The sequence below is a fragment of the Cervus elaphus genome, chromosome 15, assembly GCF_910594005.1.
Source record: "Cervus elaphus chromosome 15, mCerEla1.1, whole genome shotgun sequence".
NCBI classification, from domain to species: Eukaryota; Metazoa; Chordata; class Mammalia; order Artiodactyla; family Cervidae; genus Cervus; species Cervus elaphus.
The window spans coordinates 69471895-69496250 of NC_057829.1; positions in this window are offsets into that span (position 1 = coordinate 69471895).

Sequence of the window (24356 nt, forward strand, 5' to 3'; positions counted from 1 at the left end):
ATGGTGATGAACATTTCCATCAAAGCTGATAAAACAATTTCCCTATATCATCAGCCAATGAATCACTGAACACTTTGAATGTTACTTGTATTATGCAGGGTTTTATTTGTTTCAATTTACAATGAATTGAGTTTTTCAGATAGAAAATGAAAGCAAAAATTGTTTTATTTTGAGAGCACCATGCTGAGAACAGGAAGAAAAAGTCTTTCTCCATCTTTGGTTTTTGTTGTAGGTTCCTTAAAGAGTGACAATTCTTTCTTCACACGTTATTGAGCAGATCTGTGTTATAGATTAAGAATGAATGAGATGAACTCCTGATAGGTGAGACCCTGGGAGGAGATCAATGCTGGTAAAGAAAGACATAAGTTATAATCTAATGTCAGCCAATAACACCTGTTGCTCTACTTTTTTGTTACCTCCAATTGAATAGTTCTTGGGGTTTTGTTTTGTTTTGTTTTTTCATTTGTTCATCTCAACATTCTCTTTTGGAAAATACTTATTTATGTATTTCACAGTGATGGGTCTTAATTTCAGCACCCAGGAACTTTGTTGCATCATATGTGATCTTTCACACGGTGCATGGACTCTCTAGCAGTGGCAGTTGGGCTTAGTAGTTGCACCACATGGGCTTAGATGCTCCACAGTGTGTGGGATCTTAGTTCCCTGATCAGGAGGCCAGAAATCAAACCCACACCCCCTGCATTGCAAGGCAGATTCTTAACCACTGGACCACCAGGGAAGTCCTCCTCTCAGTTTTCTTGACCATTCCTATTTCCCATGTGATATACTCTACCTGGAGAGTATGTTCCTATTCACTCTGAGATTCTTGAGGGGCATTCAAAGAGAGAGTTCATGTTTAACATATTCAAAACTGAATGTAACTTAACTTTACATATTCCTCCTCTCTTTCCTGTTTTGGAGAATGTTACCATCATCTTTTTAAAAGTATATACCAGAAACCACAGAAATATTTTAAATTAAATATGAAAAGTAAGGGGAAACATGAATTCAGCCTGCTGCTGCTACTGCTAAGTCGCTTCAGTCATGTCCGACTCTGTGTGACCCCATAGATGGCAGCCCACCAGGCTCCCTCTTCCCTGGGATTCTCCAGGCAAGAACACTGGAGTGGGTTGCCATTTCCTTCTCCAATGCATGAAAGTGAAAAGTGAAAGTGAAGTCGCTCAGTCATGTCCGACTCTTAGCAACCTCATGGACTGCAGCCTACCAGGCTCCTCTGTCCATGGGATTTTCCAGGCAAGAGTACTGGAGTGGGGTGCCATTGCCTTCTCCATGAATTCAGCCTACAAATCTCTAAATGTTTTAACTTTAAAATATTTTTTTTTGTCCTCTCCTCACCTCCTCCATAGCAATACCTTGCCTTATTAAAACTCCATCCTATTTCTTAAATCACTGAAATAATCTCCCAGTTGTCTTTACCTCTAGACATCACCATTTAAAAGCCTTGGTTCACATCTTGGCATTTGTGAACACTGGAAAACAGAAATTGGTTCACGTCTCCTTCCTCCATAAAAGTGTTCTTTGTCTTTCCAGTGCTTTGGTGATGAAGCTTAAATTCCATTGTTGATCATTTAAGAGGGTTCAAACCTGGGTCTCCTACCCTGCAGGCAGATTCTTTACCTTCTGAGCCACCAGGAGAGCCCCTATTATATGAGAGGAATTTATAGTGAATAAAAGCATGCTTCATTTCTTTATGGAGAGTAGAGAATCAGTTGGAGGGAAAATAAGCAACCATTACATTCCAGTGATGAGTATGCTTATGAAGACATCCATTCATGCTATTGAGAGTATAGTGGAGGGATTGCTAAATCAGACTGGGAGTCAGAAAGGATTATTGGAGGAGGGAATGCTGGAACTGAGTTTTATAAAATGAGTAGGATGGTAAAAAACAGATGGATAATAGGCAAACAGCATACAATATTTGGCATATGGTAAATGTTTGCCAAGAAAAACTGTATGTAGGCTAAGTTATGTATGTATGTATGAATGAATGAATGAATAATTTTGCATATGTCATAGACATTTATTTGATCTGAGTAGGTCTTCTCTTAAATGCTTATAAAATCTCTTCTCTAAAAGCAGAGAGTTAGATTCAATGATTGTTCTATTGTTGAAATGTTATCTCAAAAGAATAAATATTAATGCAAAGGTCAGATATTTATTTGCAGGTAGAGAAAGGCAAGCTACATATGGATAATTGAAAAAAATCTGTATGAATTTTAATAATATAACTAGAGGTTCCCTTTTAAGCAATGAAAGTCTGGAATTACAGTTGTTCCAAACCTTATATTAACCATATATTAACTTCCTGTCATTTTGCAGAATGTAATTTCAGAGTTCTCCACCCTTGTCTCATTATCTATCACACATAGCCCAGCATGACAACCTCCCCTTCTGTTGGCTTAGAATAGTTTATCGTTCTTCTGCTAGATGTGTATTATCCATGACATTCTGAATATTTGATTTTTCAACTCGAAGCTTCAGTTTTTATGGTAGTTTTCGAAAAACCTAAGAGCTCAAAAAGGTATGTGGATTTCCCAGAGTTAAAAGTGGATTTGGGTATCAAATATAAAATGTACAATCTTGATAATATTTTATTATTTTATTTTATTTTATTCTTCTTTCCTCATCAGCCACCTATAGCCTTTATATGAGGTAGGTGTTATTGCTATTATTTTTGGTAAGGGGTTTAAATCAGAAGAAATGGAGAGATGCTGGGCAGAGAGACGAGATTTCTTGTGAACTCCATAAATTTTAGACAAAAGTAAGCCCCTGTGAGACTATTTTATGTCCCTATCTACCTCATTGGCTGCACAGGTGAAAATAAAATTTCCCAGGTGGCATATTAGCCTGTATCAACCCCCATAGGACTCTTATGGGATAGATAACTCAAAAGAAAGTCAGTATTATAAGACGTGGTTTGATCTGTTATAAGAAGGATGTTTTGCTTTCTTATTAACATATCTGCCTCCTTTTGAAACTCTTCTAAAATTATCTGGCAGGCAGTAGTGCTTTCAGCTCTGGTCTTTCCTGATGCAACTAAACTCCTCTATGTTTCCCCCAAATCAATTATTTTCTATTAAATGTGTCTGCCCTCTCTGGAATAATCGTATCACTTATAAAGTATGTATACTTCACACTGAAGTGAAACTTAGGGTGAACACATAAGCTACCTATTTCTGCTTTTCTCTCCTGCCTGGGTGACTGGTAACCATGTCTCAGTGTCTCAATTTAAGTGCCAGTTGATAAACTACTCACTCTAGAAGGCAATAATATTTGACCAGCTAATATTTGTATTTGACCACAACCTTGTCTAACTCAATGAAACTAAGCCATGCCGTGTGGGGCCACCCAAGACAGACGGGTCATAGTGGAGAGGTCTGACAGAATGTGGTCCACTGGAGAAAGGAATGGCAAACCACTTCAGTATTCCTGCCTTGAGAACCCCATGAACAGTATGAAAAGGCAAAAAGATAGGACACTGAAATATGAACTCCCCAGGTTGGTAGGTACCCAATATGCTACTGGAGATCAGTGGGGAAATAACTCCAGAAAGAATGAAGGGATGGAGCCAAAGCAAAAACAACACCCAGTTGTGGATGTGACTGGTGACAGAAGCAAGATTTGATGCTGTAAAGAGCAATATTGCACAGGAAGCTGGAATGTTAGGTCCATGAATCAAGGCAAATTCGAAGTGGTCAAACAGGAGATGGCGAGAGTGAACGTCGACATTCTAGGAATCAGCGAACTAAAATGGACTGGAATGGGTGGATTTAACTCAGATGATCATTATATCTACTACTGTGGGCAGGAATCCCTTAGAAGAAATGGAGTAGCCATCATAGTCAACAAAAGATTCCGAAATGCAGTACTTGGATGCAATCTCAAAAATGATGGAATGATCTCTGTTCATTTCCAAGGCAAACCATTCAATATCACAGTAATCCAAGTCTATGCTCCAACTAGTAATGCTGAAGAAGCTGAAGTTGAACGGTTCTCTGAAGACCTACAAGACCTTTTAGAACTAACACCCAAAAAAGATATCCTCTTCATTATAGGGGACTGGAATGCAAAAGTAGGCAGTCAAAAAAACAGGCAACTTTGGCCTCAGATACAGAATGAAGCAGGGCAAAGGCTAATAGAGTTTTGATAAGAGAACTCACTGGTCATAGCAAATACCTTCTTCCAACAACACAAGAGAAGACTCTACACATGGACATCACCAGACAGTCAACCTAGAAATCAGGTTGATTATATTCTTTGTGGCCAAAGACAGAGAAGCTCTATACAGTCAGCAAAAATAAGACTGGGAGCTGACTGTGGCTCAGACCATGAACTCCTTATTGCCAAATTCAGACTTACATTGAAGAAAGTAGGGAAAACCACTAGACCATTCAGTTATGACCTAAATCAAATCCCTTATGATTATACAGTGGAAGTGACAAATAGATTTAAGGGACTAGATCTGATAGACAGGGTGCCTGATGAACTATGGACAGAGGTTCGTGACATTGTACAGGAGACAGGGATCAAGACCATCCCCATGGAAAAGAAATGCAAAAAGGCAAAATGGTTGTCTGAGGAGGACTTACAAATAGCTGTGAAAAGAATAGAATCAAAAAGCAAAGAAGAAAAGGAAAAATACACCCATTTGAATGCAGAGTTCCAAAGAATAGCAAGGAGAGATAAGAAAGCCTTCCTCAGTGAACAATGCAAAGAAATAGAGGAAAACAATAGAATGGGAAAGACTAGAGATCTCTTCAACAAAATTAGAGATACCAAGGGAACATTTCATGCAAAGATGGGCTCAATAAAGCGCAGATGGTATGGACCTAACAGAATCAGAAGATATTAAGAAGAGGTGGCAAGAACACACAGAAGAACTGTACAAAAAAGATCTTCACGACCCAGGGTGATCACGATGGTGTGATCACTCACCTAGAGCCAGACATCCTGGAATGTGAAGTCAAGTGGGCCTTAGAAAGCATCACTACAAACAAAGCTAGTGGGGGTGATGGAATTCCAGTTGAGCTATTTCAAATCCTGAAAGATGATGCTGTGAAAGTGCTGCACTCAATATGCCAGCTAATTTGGAAAACTCAGCAGTGGCCACAGGACTGGAAAAGGTCAGTTTTCATTCCAATCCCAAAGAAAGACAATGCCAAAGAATGCTGAAACAACTGCACAATTGCACTTATCTCACACACTAGTAAAGTAATGCTCAAAATTCTCCAAGCCAGGCTTTAGCAATACGTGACCTGTGTACTTCCAGATGTTCAAGCTGGTTTTAGAAAAGACAGAGGAACCAGAGATCAAATTGCCAACACCCATCGGATCATCATAAAAGCAAGAGAGTTCCAGAAAAACATCTATTTCTGCTTCACTGACTATGCCTAAGCGTTTGACTGTGTGGATCACAATTAACTGTGGAAAATTCTAAAGGAGATGAAAATACCAGACCACCTGACCTGCCTCTTAAGAAACCTGTATGCAGGTCAGGAAGCAACAGTTAGAACTGGACATGGAACAACAGACTGGTTCCAAATAGGAAAAGGAGTACATCAAGGATGTATATTGTCACCCTGCTTATTTAACTTATAGGCAGTGTAAGTCATGAGAAATGCTGGGCTGGAAGAAGCACAGCTGGAATCAAGATTGCCAGGAGAAAAAACAATAACCTTAGATATGCAGATGACACCACCTTTATGGTAGAAAGTGAAGAAGAACTAAAGAGCCTCTTGATGAAAGTGAAAGAGGAGAGTGAAAAAGTTGGCTTAATGCTCAACATTCAGAAAACTAAGATTATGGCATCTGGTCCCATCATTTCATGGCAAGTAGATGGGGAAACAGTGGGAACAGTGACTGACTTTATTTTTCTGGGCTCCAAAATCACGGCAAATGGTGACTGCAGCCATGAAATTAAAACACACTTACTTCTTGGAAGGAAAGTTATGACCAACCCAGACAACATATTAAAAAGCAGAGACATCACTTTGTCCACAAAGGTCTGTCTAGTCAAGGTTATGGTTTTTCCGGTAGTCATGTATGGATGTGAGAGTTGGACTATAAAGAAAGCTGAGCACTGAAGAATTGATGATTTTGTTCTGTGGTGTTGGAGAAAACTCTTGAGAGTCCCTTGTACTGCAAGGAGATCCAACCAGTCCATCCTAAAGTATGTCTGTCCTGGGTGTTCATTGGAAGGACTGATGTTGAAGCTGAAACTCCAATACTTTGGCCACCTGATGCGAAGAGGTGACTCATTTGAGAAGACCCTGATGTTAGGAAAGATTGAGGGCAGGAAGAGAAGAGGACAACAGAGGATGAGATGGTTTAGTGGCATCACCAACTCAATGGACATGGGTTTGGGTGGACTCTGGCTGTTGGTGATGGACAGGGAGGCCTGGCCTGCTGTGGTTCATTGGGTCGCAAGGAGTCGGACATGACTGAGTGACTGAACTGAACTGAGAATAATAATAATTAATATACTATAAACTAGGAACTTACCACATCCCAAGCATTATTCCAGATATTTTAATTTTAATACATTATGCAATTCTCACAGGAAGTCTAAGAGGTTGGTGTTATAAATAGCCCCATCTCACAGGTAACAATTTTCATATATCACAAGTGATAAGTGATATGAGAGAAATAGAGTGATAAGCTGCCTGGATAATTTTTTCTTGATATAGATATGTCCCTCCACAAGAATCTCCAATTTCTTCAAAAAAAAAAAAACTTAAATTACACACCAGTACACTCATTGACAGTCCCTTACATAGACATACTGCTATAACAACACTTTGATCACCACCAGAAGTGATTTGTCAACTTAGCATTGAAGAACGGAAATAAAAGATTTAGGGAAAAGTGGAGCTGGTTGCCAGGAAAGCAGCATTTTGCTCCTAACACTTATTTCTGCTCCCTGTTATCAGGAATTCAGAGACTTTCACATTATCCCCAATGACATGTGTAACTGATTGGGCTAATTATGCAGTAGACATATTGTTCAGAATTCATATTGTTTAGACTTTTTTCTCAAAAAAAAAAGATCATCCTTTTGCTTTTAGAATCATGAAACTATACAACTTTAATCTTTCTTTTTATTTAGAAAGGTTAATATTTTAAAGATGAGGCTATGGTCCAGAGAAATTAAATGACTTGATCAAGGTCACAGAATAACTTTGTGTCTGAGACTTATCTGGAATTTGATTTTTCTGACTTTTATCAGTTTAGAACTCATTTTCTAGCCACTCAATTATTTGTGTATTTACTTGTTCACACATCCACTTATTCATTCATTCATTCATTTTTTTTTTTTTTTTTTTACTGAGCACCTACTATATGTCAGTTTACATCCTAGGTATAGGGGTATAGCAAAGAACAAAACACAAAAGAGAACTCTGCTCTTATGAAACTTCTGTTCTAATGAGTGAAACAGGCAATAAAAAAAATAAAAATATATTAAGCTAGATTCTGGTATACATTAAGGATAATATTAAGTGGGTAAATGCAATAAGATTTTTTTTTGGTGGTAGGGTAGGGCATGAAATTTTAGGTCGATTAGGAAATACCTGAGAATACTTGAGAATGTGACTACCGAGAAAAGGAAACATAAGAGTGTGTCTTGAGAGTGACTGAGGGAATGAAATTGTAAGCAGAAGGAACGGCATGGTCTAAAGCCTGAGGCAGACATGATGGGAAGGTTTGAGGAAGAGAAAAGGGAGAAAAGTGTACAATATGGAAGAAGAAGGGTGAGGAAAGGGGGACATAGATAACAAAGCAGACAAATACAAGGCTGCCAGGGCATACACCACCCTGATGTGATAGTCAGAATTTGAGCTTTACACTTGAGTGAGAAGGATAGCACACAGAGGCTGCTCATTTGTGCCATATCATGAGGCCTTGAGAAGTCTCATGCATCTATCAGACATAGACTCATTTTTACCAACAAAATGGCATGAGCCCAGTTACAGAAAATAATAATATACATGGCCTTTCACTTTATGAAGCTGATTGTTCTATGAATGACAAGGAATATTAAATAGAAGAGAAAAGAAGCAAGTAGAATTGATTTTGGATCCACTTTAACACTTCAGTAGAAGGGGTGATGTGATTTCTTTGTTAGTTCCGTCTTCAAGGGAGGCATAAAGCTACATTTCTAAATGTGGTAAAATAAATAACATTAAGGATATATTTTGAATGAATAATCAAAGCAAGTTGGAAATAAGTCTTAAATTCCCATGGCTTTTTATTTTAAAGAAAATACTGGGAAGACTTAGTTCACATTATATTCTAGCAAAATGAAATATGGCATTTTAATGAGAAATGTCATTTTCTTGGGTTATAAAAAAATAGAACCAAAATGATTAAGCCAGTCAATATCACTACTTTTTTTTTTTCACATTCTCCCATAATCCAGTATGTTGTTTTGATACACTTGTCAAGCTCTTTGGTTTCCTTTGGGAAGAAAGAAATATATGGCTAGGAAATAATACTCAACATTTATTTATGCTGTCATTGTTTTTAACAATAAGCATACCAGAAAATGATTTTTTACTTTGTGTCTGCTGTTCTTCCTCAAAATTTGGAATAATAAACCTGACTTTTATTTTTTCATTTTGGATCCTAGATGCCCTTTACAAATATTGTTTAGTTCAGTCGCTAACTTGTGTCTGACTATTTGCAACCCCAGGAACCGTGGCATGCCAGACCTCCCTGTCCACCATCAACTCCCGGAGTTTACCCAAACTCATGTCCATTGAGTTGGTGATGCCATCCAACCATCTTATCTTCTGTCTTCCCCTTCTTCTCCTGCCTTCAATCTTTCCCAGTATCAGGGTCTTTTCAAATGACTAAGCTCTTCGCATCAGGTGGCCAAAGTATAGGAGGTTCAGCTTCAACATCTGTCCTTCCAATGAATATTTAGGACTGATCTCCGTTAGGGTGGAATGGATGGCTCTCCTTGCTGTCCAAGGGACTCTTAAGAGTCTTCTCCAACACCACAGTTCAAAAGCATCAATTCCTTAGTGCTCAGCTTTCTTTATAGTCCAACTCTCACATCCATACATGACTACTGGAAAAACTATAGTCTTGACTAGATAAACCTTTGTGGACAAAATAATGTCTCTGTTTTTTAATATGCTGTCTAGGCTGGTCATAACTTTCCTTCCAAGGAGTTTAGCTCAGTTCATTCACTCAGTTTTGTCCGACTCTTTGTGACCTCATGAACCACAGCATGCCAGGCCTCCTTGTCCATCACCAACTCCCGGAGTCCACCCAAACCCATGTCCATCGAATCGGTGATGCTATCCAACCATCTCATCCTCTGTCATCCCCTTCTCCTCCTGCCCTCAATCTTTCCCAGCATCAGGATCTTTTCAAATAAGTCAGCTCTTCGCATCAGGTGGCCAAAGTAACATCAGTCCTTCCAATGAATGCCAGGACTGATCTCCTTTAGGATAGACTGGTTGGATCTCCTTGCAGTCCTTGGATATGGTCATACCTTTCCTTCCAAGGAGTAAGTGTCGTCTAATTTTATGGCTGCAATCACCATCTTGCAGTGATTTTGGAGCCCTAAATAATAAAGTCAGCCACTGTTTCCCATCTACTTGCCATGAAGTGATGGGACCAGATGCCATAATCTTAGTTTTCTGAATGTTGAGCTTTAAGCCAATTTTTTCACTCTCCTCTTTCACTTTCATCAAGAGGCTCTTTAGTTCTTCTTCACTTTCTACCATAAGGGTGGTGTCATCTGCATATCTGAGGTTACTGATATTTCTCCCGGCAATCTTGATTCCAGCCTGTGCTTCCTCCAGCCCAGTATTTCTCATCATGTAGTCTGCCTATAAGTTAAATAAGCAGGGTGACAATATACAGCCTTGATGTACTCTTTTTCCTATTTGGAACCAGTCTGTTGTTCCACGTCCAGTTCTAACTGTTGCTTCCTGACCTGCATACAGGTTTCTCAAGAGGCAGGTTAGGTGGTCTGGTATGCCCATCTCCTTCAGAATTTTCCACAGTTTATTGTGATCTGCACAAAGGCTTTGGCATAATCAATAAAGCAGAAATAGATGTTTTTCTGGAACTCTCTTGCATTTTTGATGAACCAGTGGATGTTGGCAATTTGATCTCTGGTTCCTTTGCCTTTTCTAATACCAGCTTGAACATCTGGAAGTTCACAGTTCATGTATTGCTGAAGCCTGGCTTGGAGAATTTTAAGCATTACTTTACTAGTGTGTGAGATAAGTGCAATTGTGCAGTTGTTTGAGCATTCTTTGGCATTGCCTTTCTTTGGGGTTGGAATGAAAACTGACCTTTTCCACTATTATTATTTCAATTATTGACCTAATTGGCCTTCCCACCCCACTAGAATCTGAGTTCCTGGAGAGCATGATGCATTACCAGCACCCCCTGTGTAAAATTTGCCATTCCCTGGAACACATGGATGCTTTCTAAATGTAGTGGGAATCCAAATTTATTCAATAGGTTTGTGTTTCCATTTTATTTTAGTTTTTGCATTTCTACAAAGAAAAGGATGGTGCTCTTTGATTGTTAGAGACATGACATGCTGTACATACAAGATTTAGCATTTTAAACTTGACAGCTGATTAACTACAAAGCCCTCTTCAAAGACAGCTTAAAGAAGATTCACGGTAAATATAAGAGGGCAGCCCATTTACTCTTTGAAGAGGATATGTGGTACATAAGTCATTCTCAGGATTATCATAGAGTACATGTCTGGACCCAAACATATAAATGATAGCAATAAAAATAATACCATCCCCTTATGCTTGTATAATACTTTTAAACTTTCAAACTTTATTCACGTCTATTGGCTACCACAGGTTTGTTGGGAATATTTAATGAAACATATTTTAAATCCTATCAAGAGAGCCTGCTATATATTAAACTTAATAAACAAATATGTTTCCTTTTGTTCCTTTGGGGCTTCTCTGGTGCTCAGATGGTAAGGGTTCTGCCCACAGTTAAGGAGACCTGGGTTTGATCTCTGGGTCAGGAAGACCTCCTAGAGAAGAGAATGACTACACATTCCAGTATCCTTGCCTGGAGAATTCCATGGACAGAGGAACCTGGCTGGCTACAGTCCATGGGGTTGCAAAGAGTCAGACATTTAATGTTAGAGCTACTAACATTTTGTTCTTTTGAATCTCATTAAAACTACAGGAAGCACATATCATATGTGGGTGTCTTTTTTCCTCATCTTCAGTGCTACTGGCCTAATTCAAGCCAGCATCACAGTTTGCCTGGACCACATCATAGCTTCCTATATCTTCCTGTTTCCTTTATGGCGTCCCTCAAGTCCGTCTTCCCACACTGGTGGTGGTGGTTTAGTCACTGAGTCCTGTCCAACTCTTGCGACCCCATTGACTGAAGCCTGCCAGGCTCCTCTGTATACAGGATTTTCCAGACAAGAATACTGGAGTGGGTTGCCGTTTCCTTCTCTTCACAAAGTAGTGATCTATTTAAAACAGAAGCACAGGGCTGTCTTGCTTGGAACTGGTGAATGCCTATCTATGGAACTTAGAATAGACTCGAAGCCTGTTGGAGCTGTCTTAGAAGGTCCTGCGTGATCTAAGCTGGCCTGGACTGAAGTTCCCACTGCTCACTCAGCACTAGCCTCTTTGGGCTTGTTTTGTCCCTCAGTCAGTCCAGTGGGACTTAGGGTCCTGCCAGTTGCTTTATCCTCTGTGTGCAGGGTTCTACTCTCAGCTTTTTACTTGCCCGCCTCTTTTGCAACATGCAGGTTTCAGCTCAAACATCTCTCTTTGTCTACACAAGCTAAGATAACCTACTATTCTCCACTGCTGTCACAGAATCCTGTTTTCACTGGATCTCCAGCAAATATTTGATTTTTCTTATGTACACATAAGAATAAAATGTGTAAATAAAAAGAATAAAATCTCCAGAGAGATTAAATGGCTTGGCAAGGCTCTGAGTGTATGCTTATATAGAATTCAGGTCTCTAGAGCCCTGAAAAGGAGTTCTCTTTCTATACTCATGCATTCCCTTTCCCAATACAGTTTTGAGTTCCAAGATATCCAGGAAAATGTCAGTGCAACTATCAGATGATGCATATTTTTTCTTTATTCAGGGAATTTCCTCTAAATTTAAGACTGACGTTGGCCCATCTTTGGCTGTTGAGGAGTCACCATCAGAATCTGTATGAATGTACCCAAAAGATATCTGAAATTTGGGGTTAGAAAAATTGTTTGCACTTTTCAAAAGTTAAAAAAAGGTATCTAGGATCAAATACTGTTAATGACTAAACACTGTGAAAAGTGAAAGTTGCTGATTCATGTCTGACTCTTTGAGACCCCATAGACTATACAGCCCATGGAATTCTCAGGCCAGAATACTGGAGTGGGTAGCCTTTCCCTTCTCCAGGGGATCTTCCCAACCCAGGGATTGAACCCAGGTCTCCCGCATTGCAGGTGGATTCCCTACCAACTGAGTTACAAGGGAAACCCAAGACTACTGGAGTGGGTAGCCTGTCCCTTCTCCCGTGGATCTTCCTGGCCCAGGAATCAAACCCGGGTCTTGTCCATTGCAGGTAGATTCTTTACCAACTGAGCTATCAGGGAATACTGTGAATATACTAAAAAGCACTGAGTCATATACTTTAAAGGTGTGCAATTTAAGGCATGTGTGTTATATCTCAGTAAGCTATTATTAAAACAATCATGAAAGGGGATATTCTCCTATCCCTACCCTTTCATTTAAACATAATTAAATAATGTGATTTCATATAATTTAATGGGGCTACTGGAAACCTGAGAGACTGTCTCCTTCTCTATAACCTTGACTCCATTAATTAGCTCTCATGGCTGGGAAGACTTCTTCTTTATGGTCATGCTTGCTTGTTCGAAAATTCTCCCTGGATTTGCTCATTATAAGCCACCATCACATACATTCTACACTTTGGGGAAAACTTTACATATTTTGCATGGAGCATCTACTATTATGTTTCTTTGTTAGGCAGCCATAGAAATTGCAGAATTAGAATTTCATTTTTGAGATCCCCAAAGGGAAAAAAAGATACTTATTTACCAGGCAACAGTGATAAGTCAGGGCCTATTTGAGGACAGAGCTCATTAACAATCTCAAACAAGGTACTTTATTTTCAGCCGGGGTGTGCCATCCATGGGCGACATCCAGGATATTAGCTTCTGGGTGGCAGTGCAGACTCTCCTGCAAGGTCCCGACCCTTACCTGCTCCTGTTTCTGAGGTCTGTGCATCTCCCTTGCCTTGTGGGCTTGTTCTTGTCTGCTGTGAAAGAAACCAGGCACCAAATCTGCCTGAGAAAACCTACAATAATCTGGGCTTCTTTTTGAATAAGCCCTACTCATATGAGAAATCTGTAGAGCCAAGGGACGTTTATTTCCTGCAAGATCGTTGCTGTGGTTCCACGGCATCTATTTTCCTATAATTTTATTTCCTTTTTTACTTAGCTAGGAAATGGTATTATCATGTATATTTCTCCAAGAAACTGAAACACTTCCTTTCTAAACAAGCAGAATAACTCAGATCTGTTCATCATTTCCATAAATAACAGCTGCAATAACTAGAAACCAAGTCCTAATTTCAAATGAGATCTTGGTTGTTATAGAGAAAGCTAAACAATAATGGGAAACCATCTAGTTACATGTAATGGCATTTTCCCAATGCTAAGCAAACCCTCCACCACCTGTACTTCTGCAGTTCTCACCAACCACAGACACACTCAAAACACAGTACAAGTCCTACTTTCCCATAGACTGCAATTTCTTCTTATTTGTCTAGATTATCATTTTACCTTCTTGGGCAAACCAGATTCCCTTTTGCCTCTCAAATACAGGTTCCAGGATGTAAAACATATTACATAAAAATGCCAAATTGAGTGTAATGAAAAAAATACATAAACTGCCTTTAAACATGTCACTGCTTAGCAATATGCTATTTTGCAAGTTGCTTCCTGTCATTAGTTTCGCAGGCTACATTATTCTCACAGGTGAGGCATCTTCCGCCCAGTAAATGGATGGTTTTCCTTTGTAGGTCATCACTTAGTCTCCAAAGATACTCCAAGTTTGATACCACCAGTACCATATTATATTCAAATCAAAGCCCCACAAAACTGATTGCAAAACTTTTGCATTGTAGATAAGAACTCTCAGAAACAGGGTTCCCTAAATAATATCAAATAGGAAAAAAAAAAATCTATTCATCCTGTAAGATTCTCAGTAAATAGCTCTTAACTCAAAGGGGAATCATTTCATGAAGCATTTAGTCAAGAATAAAGGTCTGTTGGGTAGCGAATGACTAAACTGCAGATTCTTCTCAAACCATAACCAGGAGGACACTTTCCCCTTTCATAGAAAATCTCTTTAGTGGGTTTCTTCTCAGAAAGACAGTGATTGGCTTTTGGTTTTCCTATTCTATCCTTCAAAATCTCTCAGTTCGCATACCAATGGATTCCTCTAATCTCGTTCACTGGTTTCCTTTCTTGCAAAATTAACATTTTGTATTTAAGCATCCCCTTAATGCTCCTCTCTCCTGTTCTTAGCCACAGCCCACCTGGAGAGTCTAAAATAGCACACACCATATTAGCACTTCTCTGCTGAGATTTTGATAACAGACACCTGTGCAGTCTAAGTAGCTCTTGACTTATTTCTTCCAGAATGTGTTAATAATTGTGGCCACATTTATTTTCCTCCAGATGTGAATTAAAAATGCCACAAGGGCCAATTTCAGTGCAAACCCGGAAATGGTTCAAGCTGCTTTCTCTCCTTCCCTCTCTCCAACACCGTTTTGCCATCTTTCAAGTGTAGCATAGAGTATACCCATCAATCAGAGAGCTGCTGGGAGTCCCAGAAGCAAACTGCAGGTGGCAAGTTTCACTGCACATACCTTAAATTGCATCCTCATGCCAATAAATACTCAACTATTTAAACAGCAACCACTGCCACATGCAGATATAACAATATCAGTGCGACTTATGTATTCAAATTCATCCCTGAAGTGTGTGTCACAAAATAACCAGGCAGGACTGGAATCCACTCTGCCATTTTTATCCTTTAGAAACAAATCTTTATCAACATTTTCAGCCTTGCCAACATTTCTCTTTCTCTCGGTTAATATTTAAGAGAGCTAGTCAATTTGTGAGGCATTGAAGCTGTCGTTAAAATAAGTTACTCTCTGGGTTTTCAAAATCTCTTTGATGCAGCCCACCCCTAACCACTGGGGCTGGCTCTATAGTAAACATTTCTTTTACAGGTGTTTTTCATTTCTTGGAAGCAGCTTTGCACTTCTCTGTTCACATGAGATCAGATCTCTTTTTGTGGGTTAGCTCATAGCCTGAGCCTCTATTCATTTTGAAAGCTCATAAGAGAAGATATTCAGAGAAGCATCTTGGTGGTTAAACCAAGACAGTTCTTTCTTGGTTGTGTTGTTCAACCAGCTTCAAGAGTTGCCTTTCATCCTCATTCATCCATTTACTTATATTAACTCACATGCACATGTCATGTAGCTCCACTAACCTCCTTACTACACATGCACACACACACACACACACACACACACAAGTTGCTCTAAATATTATAAAGCAATGCATAGTCACATGAACTGAACACTGAACCGTATAATAGTAGGAGTCCAGGAGAAGCCAGCTAAAAGCAGCAGTAATAAAGTATTAAGAAGAGAATGAATTGCTCTCTTTTTTGAAGGCCTTTGCCCTTTTTAGTGCTGCTGGGTTCCATTTAGCAAATGACCTCCTCCTGGAAATGAAAGAAAAATAATAACCAGGGCCCAGAAGGATAAATTGTCTTTCACTCAAGAAATGCTAAGAACTCTGCTTGCCTCACACTATACATAGGAGAGAAGTGGATGCATGGCATTATATTTCTACAGCCTTTCTTAATATTATGATAACAGAGTGATTTTTATAATTTGCTATTCCATTCTCACCTTGGAAAAGAGAGTCCTAAGCTCTGAAGAGAGTTTCTCTGCACTCACTAAAGCTGCAAAATTCAGAAAGGAGCTTGATTAATATAACTATTGGATGTTACATTCCCCAGGTTTTCTACAGAGCTGACTGTTAAAAGGAGATACTTGTTCCATGAAAAGGGAGCACCATCTGGCAAAGACTATCATCTACATCTATTAAATATGGCTGAAAAGAATTCTAAGGTAAGTAAGGTCAAATTTAGTTTATGATGGTGCAGAATAAGCATAGAATTAAGGTTGTTTGACTCTTTAAGATATCTTTATCCTGTTGAAAAGTTTGTGTGTGTGTGTGGGTGCATGCAGTCATGTCTGACTCTTTGTGGCCCTGTGGACTGTAACCCACCAGTCCCCTCTGTCCATGGAATTTCCCAGGCAGGCATACTGGAGTGGGTTGCCATTTCCTTCTCCAGGGGATCTTCCTAACCCAGGGATCCAACCTGCATCTCCTGAATTGGCAGGTGGATTGTTTAGCACTGAGCCACCTGGGAAGCCCAAAAAGTTTGTACTCTAGGTCAATTATTCTAAGAACCTTGGCCATCCTCATAGACCATAGTCATCTCTTAGGAATCGCTTGGAACAACAGCTCCCTCACTGGACCCCTTTAATCAACATTGCCCCTCTCCAACACTAGCTGCACACTGCAGAAATATTAGTATTTCCACTCTCTTCAGCTGATCATGTCAATCTACGGTTAAAAGGCCATCAGAAGGAGGACTCATAAGGGTTGAGGTTAAGCTTCAAATTTCTCATTTTTGTGTATCAGGAGCTTCCAAGCTCTTTTCTATCAGTTTTGCCTTTTATCATTTGCCACCTTGTTCCTAACACTGCAGCCACACGGAGCTTTGTTTGAGGGGTAAAAAAGGTCCAGCTCATGAAGGATTCAGTCCCTGTATGTTTGGCCTTGTGATTACCCACTCATCCTTCAGATCTGAGGGTTGTCCTGATACCCCGAGATCCCAATGGGTTTGTCTCAGATGTAATCTCTCCCCCAGCCCACTGTACACATTTTAGCATCCTTATCATACTTTAGCCTTATTGTCTTTTTTGTTTGTTTGTTTTTGCCTTTTCCACTGATAGGAGGTTTGCTTGAGATAAGGCTTGTATCTCTATTGCTCAAGGAATGTATCTTGTGTGTATGGGTGTGTGTTTTGTTATTGAAGTTAATTAATATCCAATATTATGTTATTTTCAGGTGTTCACCATAGTGATTCAACATTAAGTACTGTGAAATGATCAAGGTAAGTCTAGTAACCATCTGTCACTATACAAAATTATTGCAATATTATTGACTATGTTCCTTATGTGGTATATTACAGCCTTATGACATTTATTTTATAAGTTAAAATTTGTATCTCTTAATCCCTTCACCTATTTTGCCAAATCCCCCACTCCCTTCTCCTCCCCCCTTGCCTTCCTTCTGGCAGCCACCAGTTTTTTCTCTGTAGCTATGAGTCTGCTTCTCTTTTGCTTTGCTTGTTCATTTGCTTTCTTAGATTCTACGAATAAGTGAAATCATATAGTATCTGACATTCTCTGTATGATTTCTTTCACTTAGCATATTACCATCTGTCCATCTGTATTGTCACAAATGTCAGGATTTTATTCTTTTTCGTGTGTAACATTCCATTGTATGTATGTACCACATGTTCTTTATCCATTTGTGTATCAATGGATATTTGTTTTCATACCTATTTTTAAATCATGCTGTGATGAACATAGGGCTGTGTACATATTTTCAATTTAGTATTTTTGTTTTCTTTGGGAAAATACTCAGAAGTAGAATTGCTGGATTATGTGGTAGTTCTGTGTTTAATTTTTTGAGAAAACCTCCACATTTTTCCATAGTCTCTGTTCCAATTTATAATCCCACAAGCAGTGCATAATAGTTACTTTTTCTCAACATCTTCGCCAACTCTTGTTATTTGTCTTTTTGGTGATACCTCTGGTGTGAGGTGGCATCTTATTGAAGTTTTGATTTGCATTTCCCTGATGATTAGTGATGCTGGGTAACTTTTCATATGTTTTTCAGCTCTCTGTATGTCTTCTTTGGAGAAAAGTCTATTTAGGTCCACTGCTAGTCTTTTAATCTGATTGTTTTTGGATGTTGAGTTGTATGGTTTCTTTACATAATTTGGATATTAACTCTTTATGCGATAAATGATTTGCAAATAACCTCTCCTGTTCAGAAGGATACATTTCTCTTTGTTGATGAATTCCTTAACTTTGAAAAAGCTTTTTAGTTTCATGTAGTTTTGTTTTGTTTTTTGCTTTTATTGTTCGTGTCTGAAGAGACACATCCAAAAACGTATTGCTAAGACCAGTGTCAAAGAGTGTACTGTCTCTGCTTTCTTCAAAGAGTTTTATAATTTCAGGTCTTACATTTAAGTCTGTAATATATTTTGAGTTTATTTTTGTGTGCAATGTAAGAAAATGGTTGTTTCATTCTTAGGCAGGATTGTGTTGTTTTGTTCTATGTATCAGTGTATGGCATATCTGATGATTAAATGTATGCATAGGCAAATGAATAGAATATTCATGAATGAATAGAGTTTCTCCTAAACTCTATTAGGAGAAAAATTGGGGGAAAGTAGATGGAGCTATTGTTGCAGTGTGGAAGGACTAACTTAGTATTAATAGAAAAATTAATACCTCCCTTCAGTTCAGTTCAGTTGCTCAGTCATGTCTGACTGTTTGCGACCCCATGAATCACAGCACGCCAGGCCTCCCTGTCCATCATCAACTCCTGGAGCTTACTCAAACTCATGTCCATTGAGTCGGTGATGCCATCCAGCCATCTCATCCTCTGTCGTCTCCTTCTCCTCCTGCCCCCAATCCCTCCCAGCATCAGGGTCTTTTCCAATGAGTCAACTCCTCGCATGAGGTGGCCAAAGTATTGGAGTTTCAGCTTCAGCATCAGTCCTTCCAATGAATACCCAGGACTTATCTCCTTTAGGTTGGACTGACTGGATGGGTCTCCTTGCAGTCCAAGAGACTCTTAAGAGTCTTCTCCAACACCATAGTTCAAAAGCATCAGTCCTTCGGCACTCAGTTTTCTTCACAGTCCAACTCTCACATCCATACATGACCACTGGAAAAACCATGGCCTTGACTAGACAGACCTTTGTTTGGCAAAGTAATGTCTCTGCTTTTAAATATGCTATCTAGATTGGTCATAACTTTCCTTCCAAGGAGTAAGCATCTTTTAATTTCATGGCTGCAATCACCATCTGCAGTGATTTTGGAGCCCAGAAAAATAAAGTCTGACACTGTTTCCATGGTTTCCCCATCTATTTCCCATGAAGTAATAGGACTAGATGCCATGATCTTAGTTTTCTGAATGTTGAGCTTTAAACCAACTTTTCCACTCTCCTCTTTCACTTTCATCAAGAGGCTTTTTAGTTCCTCTTCACTTTCTGCCATAAGGGTGGTGTCATCTGCATATCTGAGGTTATTGGTATTTCTCCCGGCACTCTTGATTCCAGCTGTGCTTCTTCCAGCCCAGCATTTCTCATGATGTACTCTGCATATAAGTTAAATAAGCAGGGTGACAATATACAGCCTTGATGTACTCTTTTTCCTATTTGGAACCAGTCTGTTGTTCCATGTCCAGTTCTAACTGTTGCTTCCTGACCTGCATATAGGTTTCTCAAGAGTCAGGTCAGGTGGTCTGATATGCCCATCTCTTTCAGAATTTTCCACAGTTTATTGTGATCCACACAAAGGCTTTGGCATAGTCAATACCTCCCTAGATGAAGTCAATTCAGGCATCACAGAAAGAATCCCACCCCAAAATTCCAGTCTTATTTTCCCCACTCTAAATACCTTTCCTGTAAGATTTCTAACATCTGAAGCCTTACAATTAGATATACACACTCAGTTCAGTTCAGTCACTCAGTTGTGTCCGACTCTTTGCAACCCCATGGATTGCAGCATGCCAGGCTTCCCTGTTGATCACTAACTCCCTGAGCTTGCTCAAACTCATGTCTGTCAAGTTGGTAAGGCCATCCAACCATCTCATCCTCTGTCATCCCCTTCTCTTCCCACCTTCAATCTTTCTCAGCATCAGCATCAGGGTCTTTTCAAATGAGTCAGTTCTTTGCATCAGGTGGCCAAAATATTGGACCTGCAACTTCAGCATCAGTCCTTCCAGTGAATATTCAGGACTGATTTCCTTTAGGATGGACTCGTTTGATCACCTTGCAGTGCAAGGGACTGTCAAGAGTCTCCTCCAGCACTACAGTTCATAATCATCAATTCTTTGGTGCTCAGCTTTCTTTATGATCCTGCTGTCATATCCATACATGACTACTGGAAAACCCATAGCTTTAACTAGATGGACCTTTGTCGATGATATACACACTACCGTTTATAAAATAGATAACCAACAAGGACCTACTCGTATAGCACAGAGAACTATACTCAATGTCTTATAATAACCTATAAGGGAAAATAATTTGAAAAAGAACATACATACACACACATACATACATATATATGTGTATATCTATAGGTGTATATATGCGTATATGTATGTCTGAATCACTTTGCTGTTCATCTGAAACTAACACAACATTATAAATCAACTGTATGTCAATAAAAATCAAATCAAATCTAACAATTTGAGATTTATTGTGGGCCTTAAGTTTTCTGTCTTCTCTGAAATGCCCAAGGGAAGTAACACTCTACATACTTAGAAATATTCCTGGGAGCAGTTCTGAGAAACGGTGGAGAATTATTTTACCTCATGTCTGAGGCCAGCAGGGAAGACTGAAAGGGTCCTGGTTTTTAAGGGCCATAAATGAAAGTGCAAGACAAGAATAAATTAACTCAAGCTCTAAAAAATATTACTTTTTTTTATGTGCCTAGTAAGGAAGCCTCAAGCTCTAGAAAGAAATATTTCATAATCTTTTCTGACTCCCTCTTCCATATCATCTTCCACTCCTCCAAGATTTATATTCCAAGTACAGAGACTTCGGGAAATTACTATCAATTGCTTAGTTCCACCAATATTCCATAATGTGAAAAATCCATCATCCCTTGCCTGGATTTTTGACTCATTCCTTCAACAAATGATTATTGAGTACTTACTACATGCCAGACTCTCTTCTGGTTTGAGATTTCAACAGTGACTTTTTTATCTGAGCCTCCTAGCTTCAGGGAGTTTATATTCTAGTAGCATTCTTCTTAGATGTAAAATAAAAACGTTGGCAGTTTATTGACTAAGTGGCTTAATATGACCTTGAACAATGTGACCCTTTGTGACCCCATGGACTGTAGCCCACCAGGCTCCTCTGTTTTGGGGATTCTCCAGGCAAGAATACTGGAGTGTGTTGCCATTTCCTTCTCCAGTTAATAAATAGCAGCTCTAAAAATAGAATAGTTTTGTTTCATCTCTCATATTTCCTCTGAGGCAATATAGTATCACAGTTAAGAATTTGGGTGTAGAGTCAGAGATAAATCTGGGTTTCAATTTAGTTGCACCCCTTACTATCTGGATGAACATGAGCAAGTTATTTCTTTGAACCTCACTTTTCTCTCTATTCCATGTGGGGTATTTTTTAGTAGGACTTTGACCTTATACCATTGTAGTGGAAGTTAAAGGAGAACATCTGGAAAATGAGACATCAACCCCATGCCTGACAAATAGGAGGAGAATTGAACAATGTTAATTATTATTTCTTTTCCCCTAAGTTAACTAACCTGAATCAGAAAGAGGATTAATTTTAGTGTCTTTTGCTTTTCATAAAAGTAAATCTACATAGTCATAAGGAGCAAAATTTTCATTTTCTCAATTATTAGATCTGATTTTCAAGACAAATTACAATAACTACTCCAACTTTCTTGTTGACAGCACCCTGTTGAACAAAAAAACTCACATTCAGGGGATATGGGACAAATTAGCTTATTTTCAGATAGATGCCACTTCCCCAGCATGCCTGGAGGGGAGTCAGAATGCTCTGGAAATAGCAAAAAAACAAAAAATGCATGAATGTCCTTGGAAGATGACTGTATTTATGCTAAGTGGAAATTATCAAGTCACCAGGAAAACACAAAGGCATTCCTGAAACAAACTTACCAAACACTCTAATTAAGTGATTATTTATCTCAAACTACATTCACCTCTTCCTTTAGAAGGGCATTTATTTTTCTTTACTTATTTTACACCTGGGAAATGCGTGTATGCCTATACAAATATACATTCCCCCCCCACCTTAGGGCATAATCTCAGAAAAGAAACTTCCTTTCTGGTAATGAAAGGGCTTCAGAGAAGTTATTTCTATTAGTGATGAATGACATCTGAGTTTAGAATGGTTGTATGATACTGACCAAGATTTTCCGTAAACTTCCATCTTCCTAGAATCCCTTGTCATTCTTAAGGCAGGAAGGTTTATGGAAGACATGTTCCCTTTTAAATATGATTTCCTTGTGGTTCCCATAGAACTCTTCTTATGTACTAAGAAGAGTCTTCTCTCAATACATATTAAGACATATTAAGATGTCTTCCTAATATATTTTATTCATAATATATATGACAGAGAAAGGGAGAAAGAGATTTCTACTGAAACTAAGAACCCAAAGTTAGTTCTCTGGCCCTTTCGTCTAGGGGTTTTCCTGGAAGAGGTATATAAAACTCTGTAGTTCATTTAATCTGCTCAATGAGAGGCACAAAGATGACCTTTGATTTACAGATGAAATGGAAGGTACCAAAATTTCTCTAGTGAGTTGATTTGAATAAAATAAATGAGCAGTGGGTTCATGGGTTTTCTGCCTCTAATCCTGTACTATAGAAAGTTCAGTTTATTATGGAATTTAACCTGTGGGTAGAATTTTAGGTATCATTAGAAAATTGTTTTCCTCTGTAGTAATTGTCTTAAATGTTTAAATGCTAGTTTAGTCTCCATTCTACAACAGTTTAGCAAGATATTTCTTGCCAAAGCATCTTTCCAAAGAACTAAGAGAGAGACCTCTGCTCATGAGGACTTTTGGAACTTTACAATCTCGCCCAGCCAGATAGGTCAACACACTTCCCCGTTTGTCCTATGTGAGCAGAAGGTGATGTCTGGTCAACTTTCAAGTTTGCTTCCAGCTATTAAAATCCAGCAGCTCAAAAGTTATTATCCTGAGGGTTCCTGGATATTATTTCATGTTTTTGTTTATTTGTTTATAGTGCAATGTTCACATCAATTACCTTTATTTTTTTCTCCATGAAATAAGCCTAAATGAAAGTAATATGACTTGGCAAAGAGTACTGTTAAAAGATTTATAATTGACTCTGTTGTATTCTTAGAATGTAGACCATTCCAAAACACTCAAGGGTAACTTGAGATAAATCCAGGGATTTGTGTAGGTTAGAAATGCTACTGAGAGAGACCAAAACCACAGAATTTTAAAATTAGACATACTAAGAACATTAAGGATTCTTAACGTTTTTAACCAAGGTAACCCAGGCATTTGGACCAGAGTTATGGTGAGGTGAAAATGATTTATACTAATGACCATATCACTTCTAAATTTATTGGGCCAAATCCCAGAAAGATAAAGATTTATGTCTTTTCTAGTACATCATTTCTACTTCTTTTATGATTTTATTTTTTTATAAAAGTCTTCTCAACTAGTACTCTACAAAATACTAGTTTGGGTGATTTAAATAAATATACCTTGAAAAAAAAACTTTAAATGATTCAAGGTCAAATATGTTTTGAAAATATGGCATACTTGATTTCCTTTGGAACTGCAATTCCTGTTAGCAGTTGTTAATTCCTGCTAATATATTAAAAACTCTGAGTAGCACTAAAGTAAGAAAGCTTGTTCATTATTGAATCTGATGGTTTTTAAGTTACTTGATCCTTAAGTGTGTGTTTTCTTGACATATCAATATTTCTGGGATAATTGCTTTGGAAAACAAGGGAAATGTACCAGAAGAAAAATATGGATAAGACATTTTGACATGGGTTTAATCTTTCTTAACATAGCACATAAAATAATTATTTTTATCACGTGTTCAGAAACAAAATTGGAAGATGAATAATTTATTAGAAATGATACCTGCAATGCTTGTGGCAGATAAAAGATTAGTATCACTAAAACACAAAGAGGTTTTATGTGTCAATTAGAAATAAAACCATGAATACATGAATAGGCTCCATGATAAAACACCTAAAAGAAAATCTTAAAAATATAATAATCAGTAAACATATGAAAAAGATGTATAATCTCACAAATATGCAACATAAAATGTCTGATATTAACAAGACTGACAAATTTCACTGTTGCTGAGGATGATATAAACTGGGCACATTTATTCACTTTTGCTTACTATATAAATTGTTCATTGACT